Raw genomic sequence first — 9,631 nt, 5'->3', positions numbered from 1 at the left:
TTTGATTTAGTAAAATCCATCTACTGCCAACAAATACCTCCTTTTTTTTTTTTTTTTTTTTCTTTTGTTGTGTAATTGTTCTATTGTAATTAATTGAATCGGTTCAATTCTTGCCCTCATATTGAAATGAATCGAGATTGATAAGGAGTTAGTTAATGATGTTTGAGCATTGTACTTTTTTTGAGTGGTCCTATTTATTTTCGATTGGTATCTATGGATTGATCACAAGCCGAAACATGGTTAGAGCTCTAATATGTCTTGAACTTATACTGAATTCAATTAATCTAAATCTCGTAACATTTTTCTGATCTATTTGATAGTCGCCAATTAAAAGGAGATATTTTCGCAATTTTTGTTATAGCCCTTGCAGCTGCTGAAGCCGCTATTGGACTATCCATTCTTTCTTCCATCCATCGTAATAGGAAATCCACTCGTATCAATCAATCTAATTTATTGAATAATTAGACTTTTGAATAATTAGACATAGAATCCTCTAAACAAAGGCGCACATATTAAAATAAATAGAAATCAATACTATTTTCTTAGTATTATTTGAGAATATCCATTTTTTTTAGTAGATTATTGCATAGTATTCTTTTTCACTTAAATGAATTTTTGTATTTGTAATTCATTGATATTGCAATTTGAATATTGCAATAATTTATATTGAAAAGACGATAGCCAATTTATTGGCTAATTCGAATTCGTCTGTACAATTCGTAAAATTTCTTTCTTATTTCTTATTTATTGTTGAAATCCAAAATTAAAGTCTCTTGGCTCTCTTCACGCCTTTCTCACAAACAGATTAAAAAATAGATTTTTTTTTTTTGAAGTTTGGATAAACCAGTGCTTCGTCTGGTGTCTACAATACATATGACTCATTATAGTACTAATTTCATTTTTACCAGATCGAAAAATTTTATGTTGAAAAGAAAAATTTATAGATCCAATGTCACATTCCGTAAAAATTTACGATACATGTATAGGATGCACTCAATGTGGTACGAGCTTGTCCAACAGATGTATTAGAAATGATACCCTGGGATGGATGTAAAGCAAGCAAATTGCTTCCGCGCCGAGAAACCGAAGATTGTGTGGGTTGTAAGAGATGTGAATCTGCCTGCCCGACAGATTTTTTAAGTGTCCGCGTTTATTTAGGGGCCTGAAACAACACGTAGCATGGCTCTATCTTATTGATACGTTACAAAAAACTTCACTCGAATCGTCTGATTCCTCTTTACCGAAGAAGCCTGTGCTCGAAATAATCGAGCACGGGCTTTTCTGGTCAAAACGTATCTTGTCTTTATCACTTTATCATGAGTTATTTTCCTTGGTTAACAATACTTGTTGTTTTGCCGATATTTGCAGGTTCATTAATTTTCTTTTTACCTCATAAGGAAAACAAAGTCGTTAGGTGGTATACTATATCTATTTGTTTATTAGAATTCCTTCTAATGACTTATGCGTTCTGTTATCATTTCCAACTGGAGGATCCCTTAATCCAATTAAAGGAGGATTATAAATGGATAGATGTCTTCGATTTCCACTGGAGATTGGGAATCGATGGACTTTCATTAGGATCTATTTTATTGACAGGATTTATCACTACTTTAGCTACTTTAGCAGCTTGGCCAATTACACGGAATTCGCGATTATTCTATTTCCTGATGCTCGCAATGTATAGTGGTCAAATAGGATTATTTTCTTCGCGAGACCTTTTACTTTTTTTTATCATGTGGGAGTTAGAATTAATTCCTGTTTACTTACTTTTATCCATGTGGGGGGGGAAGAGGCGTCTATATTCAGCTACAAAGTTTATTTTGTATACTGCAGGCGGTTCCATTTTTTTCTTAATCGGAGTTCTGGGTATGGGCTTATATGGTTCCAACGAACCAGGATTAGATTTGGAAAGATTAATTAATCAATCATACCCTGCAACCTTGGAAATACTTTTATATTTTGGCTTCCTTATTGCTTATGCTGTCAAATTGCCGATTATACCCCCTACATACGTGGTTACCAGATACCCATGGGGAAGCACATTATAGTACATGTATGCTTTTAGCGGGAATATTATTAAAGATGGGAGCATATGGATTGATTCGGATCAACATGGAATTGTTACCTCATGCTCATTATCTATTTTCGCCCTGGTTAGTAATAATAGGAGCGATCCAAATAATCTATGCAGCTTCAACTTCTCTTGGTCAACGAAATTTCAAAAAAAGAATAGCTTATTCCTCTGTATCTCACATGGGTTTCATAATTATAGGAATTGGTTCCATAACCAACATTGGACTCAATGGAGCTATTTTACAAATATTATCCCATGGATTTATTGGTGCTACACTTTTTTTCTTGGCAGGAACCGCTTCTGATAGAATGCGTCTTGTTTATCTCGAAGAACTGGGGGAATATCTATCCCAATGCCTAAAATTTTTACCATGTTTAGTAGCTTTTCAATGGCTTCTCTTGCCTTACCAGGAATGAGTGGTTTTGTCGCAGAATTAGTAGTATTTTTTGGACTAATTACTAGTCCAAAATTTCTGTTAATGCCAAAAACACTAATTACTTTTGTAATGGCAATTGGAATGATATTAACTCCTATTTATTTATTATCTATGTTACGCCAGATGTTCTATGGATACAAGCTATTTAATGTTCCAAACGCAAATTTTGTGGATTCTGGACCACGAGAACTCTTTATTTTAATCTGTATCTTTTTACCAGTAATAGGAATTGGTATTTATCCAGATTTTGTTCTCTCCCTATCCGTTGACAGGGTAGAGGCTCTCTTATCCAATTATTATCCTAAATAGGTTTGCTTTTTTTTTACTCGTCTGCTCTATTAATGCAAGAAATAAGTAAAAAAGTATATAATGCAGAAATAAGTAAAAAAGTATAATTAGATCTATCTCGAATTTTTGAGAACCCTTTGGATAAGGCGTTCAAGGGGTTCTCAAATAAAACATAAAAGTAAAAACCTTCATTTCATGAAGGTTTTATTTTATGTAATCATTTAGGTGTTAATGTAAACGAACCATAACTATGTAAGCCTATTCCTAATAGATTTATACCAAAATAACAAATCCAAATTATAAGAAATCCTATCAAAGCTATAAGTGCAGAATTCGTACCCTTCCAATTTGGATTTGTTCTACTATGTAAATAAATTGCGAATATGGTCCAAGTAATAAATGCCCAAGTTTCCTTAGGATCCCAATTCCAATAGGATCCCCAGGCCTCATTAGCCATACTGCTCCACAAAGAATACCTACGGTTAAAAGGGTAAATCCTAGGCTAATGACACGATAACTCCAAGAATCCAAACGCTCCGTTAATTGATATTTGTAATAATTTGGAAATGAAGGGACAGAGGTTCTTTTTAAAGCACTTCTTTTTGCATAAAAATATTTAATATCACTAAAGAAAAATGTTTTATTTAAAACATTTTTTTTCTTTTTAGAAAAGAAATGGAAATTATTTCGAAATCTAATGATTAGAATAGCGGCAGATAATAAGGATCCGCACAAAAGAGTTGCATAGCTTAATAACATCATACTGACATGCATCATTAACCACTGAGATTGTAGAGCAGGTACTAGTATCGTGGATTGATGCATTTCAGTTAAAAGACCCGATGTGGCAAAGCCTTGCGTTAAAATAGTACTTGGCGTAGTTATTGTGCTTAAATCATTTTTAGAGTTCTGTATTTTAGGAATGGTATGAAGAATATACAGGGCCCCATGAAAGGAAGATCAATGACTCATATAAATTACTTAATGGAAAATGTCCCGAGGAAGCCCAACGAGAAACTAAGAATCCTGTTATAGAGAAAAAAGTAACTATCATTCCTTTTTCTGACGAATCGCGTAATCCTCCAAGTTCACGAACTAATAAGGGTTATAAAATGAATCGTAATCACAATTGAAATCGTTGAGAAAGAGATATGAGTTAGTATATGTTCTAAAGTTGCAAATAGCATAAGGGGAAGGTCCCCATTACAAAATTGTAAATTTCGAATTGATTTCTAATCTATTGTATTCTTTTTCAAGAATGCCGCCACTCGGATTCGAACCGAGATGCTTGAGCACTGCTTCCTAAGAGCAGCGTGTCTACCAATTTCACCATGGCGGCTAACTTCAAATAATAGGTAACTTAAAAGAATAATAGCTATTATCTTGGGAATCGTCGATATTGGGAAAGTCCATAAAATTTAGGAACATTAGAGTTTTCATTAAAATAGACTTCGTTTGGTAGTATCGTTTCCATTTTTTTTTTTTTACAATAAACTCTTGCTTTGCCCAATAGAAACACAAACACTGCTTGAAAGAGTTGGAACTTCTTTTTTCTAACTTGCAATTATAGAACTAATTTTTTCTAATTAATTTCCCCCTTTACATTTTGAAAATTCTTTCAATACAATGAAAAAAATCCAAAAGGGGTTTCTATTTAATGATGAAATTAAAATAAAATGGATAAATAGAAAAGGCTTTTTGGATTTTTTAAAAATTTCTAGAATGAAAGTCTTTATGCTCTTATTAATAAGATTTACTAACCTTATGATTTTGGAGAAGATAGGTGGAAGTTGTAAGTCCTATTGTAAGAATACTCCACTTTTCATAATTTTCCTAATAGAATATGAGGATTCTATTAGGAAAATTATGAAAAGTTCATTGATAGGAAAAGAATACTTAGCACACAGTATACCAAACAAAACTTTTTTTTTCTTGTATATATATAGATAAGAGGGGTTTTTTTTGTTCTAAGAATATTGTACCGAGTAATTCGACACATAAAAGTACATTCAAAGAAGAATCCAAATTATTAAATAATTGGAATTCTTTTTTGATAAGTCAATTCATATTATTCCAAAATCTTATTATTTGTTTGTTGCCCAGAAAAACCCTTTGGTTTTGGATGCTCATTACCGCTCGAAAATGATCTTGATTTTACTAAAGAATAAGATTGTACTATGGAAAAATAAGTCTTTTTCTTCCAAATATTTTTACGAATACGCTTTTTTGACATTGAAGTACGTTTTTTTGGAACTGCCATTCAAAAAGGAAATTACTTTTTTCTAGTTGTATGTGAAAGACATCTATTGCTGCAAATCAATCCTTCTTTCTTCTTTTTATTAGTATTTATACTTAGATACTGAAAGATACTTAAATTTTGAATTATTTTTTACTTCATTTTGTCTAATGCGGATAAGACAACAAGAATTTTTTAACATTTTTTCTTTATATATTTTATACTTTTTTTTTAATAATATAGAATATATAGAAGGGTTTCTCATTTAAATCTATTTATATCTATTTATATATCAAGTATACTCCATATATAGATATATGGTATGGAAGCCTATCCCCCATATAAGATAAGACGGGGGGATAAAAAGAAGGGAAAATGAAAATAGTTAATTAAGTTCAGAATGGTATTCCATAAAGGAAAGGAATTCCAATCAAAACAAAAAATACTGAGTCTCTTAAACAAGACATTCTAAAACTTAGGTAATTTATAGTCATTAGAATTTTAGTTCTATATGAAGTAAGGACTATTCGATAATTTCTTATAAACATAGGTTTTCATTGGAATTCACTCAATCAGTTAATTATGGAACAAGAGAGCTGTTTCATCTTTGTTTTAAAGAAATATAAAAATGAATTATGAATAGAAAGTAAAATGATTCCACTTTTTTTTTTTTATTTTTATAAATATCTTTATTTAGTTAATAAAATAACTTCGTTACCTAGTTATTTTATTAACTTTTTTAATTTAACCAACTAAACCCATTCTTAATTTTTAATTATTTCAATGAGATAAATTTTGGAAAAATTAAGAATTTCAGTATTTTTTCTTATTCTTTTTATTTATTCTTTCAGAAAGAGATAAGAATTGGTTTGGTGAATCGGAAACAATTTTATAGAAAAATTGAAGTAAAAATTGAAGTAAAAATTGCAATTTCTTTTCTTATGGAACATACATATCAATATGCATGGGTAATCCCTCTTCTCCCACTTCCAGTTATTATGTCAATGGGATTTGGCCTTATTCTTATTCCGACAGCAACAAAAAATCTTCGTCGCATATGGGCTTTTCCTAGTGTTTTACTCTTAAGTATAGCTATGGTATTCTCAGTTCAACTGTCTATTCAACAAATAAATGGAAGTTCGATCTATCAATATCTATGGTCTTGGACCGTCAATAATGATTTTTCTTTAGAATTTGGATACTTGATTGACCACTTACTTCTATTATGTTAATACTAATTACTACTGTAGGAATCCTGGGTTCTTATTTATAGTGATGGTTATATGTCTCACGATGAAGGATATTTGAGATTTTTTGTTTATATAAGTTTTTTCAATACTTCCATGTTGGGATTGGTTACTAGCTCCAATTTGATACAAATTTATTTTTTTTGGGAACTCGTGGGAATGTGTTCTTATTTATTGATAGGCTTTTGGTTTACACGACCAATCGCAGCGAGTGCTTGTCAAAAAGCTTTTGTAACTAATCGTGTAGGGGATTTTGGTCTATTATTAGGATTTTAGGTTTTTTTTTGGATAACAGGTAGTTTAGAGTTTAGGGATTTGTTCAAATAGCTAATAACTGGATTCCTAATAATGGAATTAACGCTTTACTTACTACTTTGTGTGCTTTTTTATTATTCCTTGGTGCAGTTGCGAATCCGCACAATTCCCTCTTCACGTATGGTTACCCGATGCTATGGAAGGGCCCACTCCTATTTCGGCTCTTATACACGCAGCAACTATGGTTGCTGCGGGAATTTTTCTTCTAGCTCGACTTCTTCCTCTTTTCATATCTTTACCTTTGATAATGAGTTTTATTTCTTTTAGTAGGTACAATAACACTATTCTTAGGAGCTACTTTAGCTCTTGCTCAGAGAGATATTAAAAGAAGCTTAGCCTATTCTACAATGTCCTCAATTGGGTTATATGATGTTAGCTCTAGGTATAGGTTCTTATCAAGCTGCTTTATTCCATTTTGATCACTCATGCTTATTCAAAAGCTTTATTGTTCTTGGGATCCGGATCCGTTATTCATTCAATGGAACCTCTTGTTGGATATTCACCAGATAAAAGTCAAAATATGGTTCTTATGGGCGTTTAAGAAAATACATTCCAATCACAAGAACTACTTTTTTATGGGGTACACTTTCTCTTTGTGGTATTCCACCTCTTGCTTGCTTCTGGTCCAAAGATGAAATCCTTAGTAATAGTTGGTTGTATTCGCCCTTTTTTGGAATAATAGCCTCCTTTACTGCAGGATTAACTGCCTTTTATATGTTTCGGATATATTTACTTACATTTGATGGGTATTTGCGTGTTCATTTTCAAAATTACAGTAGCACTAAAGAGAGTTCCTTGTATTCAATATCCTTATGGGGAAAAAGGATACCCAAAGGAGTGAATAGGGATTTCGTTTTATCAACAACGAAGAGTGGAGTTTCTTTTTTTTCAAAATATACCAAAAATTCAAGGTAATACAAGAAATAGGATAGGATCCTTTACTACGTCTTTTGGGGCTAAAAAAACTTTTGCCTATCCGCATGAAACGGGAAATACTATGTTATTTCCTCTTCTTATATTACTACTTTTCACTTTGTTCATTGGATTCATAGGAATCTCTTTTGATAATGGAGGAATTGGTAATGGAATAGCAGAGTTAACCATATTATCAAAGTGGTTAACTCCCTCAATAAACTTTACCCAGGAAAGTTCTAATTCTTTTGTAAATTCATATGAATTTATTACTAATGCAATTTCTTCTGTAAGTCTAGCTATCTTTGGTTTATTCATAGCATATATCTTCTATGGATCCGCTTATTCTTTTTTTCAGAATTTGGATTTAATAAACTCTTTTTACAAAGGAAATCCTAAAAAAGAATTTTTAGATCAAGTAAAAAAAAATATATACAGTTGGTCATATAATCGTGGTTATATAGATATTTTCTATACTAGGGTCTTTACCCTCGGTATAAGAGGGTTAACCGAACTCACGGAGTTTTTTGATAAGGGTGTTATTGATGGAATTACCAATGGAGTGGGTCTTGCTAGTTTTTGTATAGGAGAGGAAATTAAATATGTAGGGGGAGGTCGAATCTCGTCTTATTTATTCTTTTTTTTATGTTATGTATCTGTGTTTTTATTCTTTTTTCTTTCTTAAGTTAAGGAATTTACAACAAGTCTCTTGCAAAAATAACTATCCTATCCCCTTTCTACAATCTCTCTATATCCTTGTTACATAAGGTAAGTATTGTATAATAGTTCGGTTTTCCGCGATTTTTTCCATTCCTCTGTGTAAATACCCTAATATGGGTTCACAATCAATAACATCCTCACCATCGAGAGTAACGATCAGTCGAAGAACACCATGCATTGATGGGTGTTGAGGGCCCATATTGACTATCATGAGATCTTTTCTTGTAAGCGGTAGACTCATATCCTTTCTTCCTTAATTCATTATTCCATGAAAATGGATTATTCCATGAATTCCTCAAAGCGAGGCTCATCAAAATGAAAAATCTAAGACTACTATAAGACTACTAAAAAAATAATAAAACAAGAAAAAAATTTGAACGATTAAATTACTGCTCCCGAATATTCAACTGACCGATTAATTTCTTATAACGTACTCTATTTTTCTTTGCCAAATAAGCCAGCAAACGTCGACGTTTTCCCAAAAGTCTTCGTAGACCTCTTTCCGATGAAAAATCTTTTTTGTGTAATTCCAAATGTGAAGCAAGTCTCCGTATCTTATTGGTGAAACTGAATACTTGAAATTCAACAGAACCCCTGTTTTCTTCTTTTTCTTCTTTAACCATAAATCCAAAAATTTTTCTACCTCCTTTCTTTTTCATGTATTTTTCTGATCAGGAAAAATACAAAATTATGTCAGTTATTTTGAAGTTATTCTAATCTCGTACACACACAAATTTGCAATTATTCATCTACTACTGGAATTTGGATTTATTTTATCGATGCAAATTGGATTTGGATAGAAGGGTACATTCTTTCTAATATTTTAGATAGAAGAAATGTTTCTTCTATCTAAAATATTAGAAAGAATTTTGCTGATTTATTTATTGCTATATGCAATTTATGGAATTGATACACCATTTAATTGATATCATTTAGCAAAATGAAACACAGCATATGCATCCATCTTTTGGCTCGAGAATTTCACGGGATAGAGATATGGTATAAGAAATAGACTATTAAGTAACTCTAAATGAATTGTGGATACATCTGTATCCTTAACATACTGAAACGATTGTCATTATTCGTATCAAACCAATAGCGATTCATACAAGCTAAATCTTCTAATCAATGGTGGGCCAATAATGAATTTTTTTGCATATGTATTAAGACGCTTGGCCTGATTTCGAAATTGTCCAGAGTTTTATATGTTGTTTTCATTGCAAAATGATGGGTCTCCTTCCATAACTTTCCAATTACGAGTACGAGAATTGAAAGACATGAAAATTCTCAATTCTCTACGGCGTCTAGTAGATAGAAACAAGAAAATCAGAAGAATCTTTCTCTCTATTCACTATCATTCCGCGTCTTCGACTTCTATTAGTTTCTTTTCTTCTTTAATGCAA

The 9,631-nt window shown here is 31.7% G+C and overlaps 1 non-coding gene across 1 annotated transcript; it reads right to left on the bottom strand.

Annotated features, from left to right (window-relative positions):
- Positions 1-4,057: 4,057 nt before the first annotated feature.
- On the bottom strand, positions 4,058-4,137 carry TRNAL-UAG (transfer RNA leucine (anticodon UAG)). Its single transcript has one exon. It is a non-coding gene; the product is annotated as a tRNA-Leu (tRNA).
- Positions 4,138-9,631: the final 5,494 nt, after the last annotated feature.

This window comes from Triticum urartu, unplaced genomic scaffold (assembly GCF_056163025.1).
Source record: "Triticum urartu cultivar PI428250 unplaced genomic scaffold, HENAU_Tu73 scaffold2, whole genome shotgun sequence".
Lineage (NCBI taxonomy): Eukaryota > Viridiplantae > Streptophyta > Magnoliopsida > Poales > Poaceae > Triticum > Triticum urartu.
Note: the sequence above shows the minus strand (reverse complement) of the source record. Positions and strands in the feature narration are given on the sequence as shown.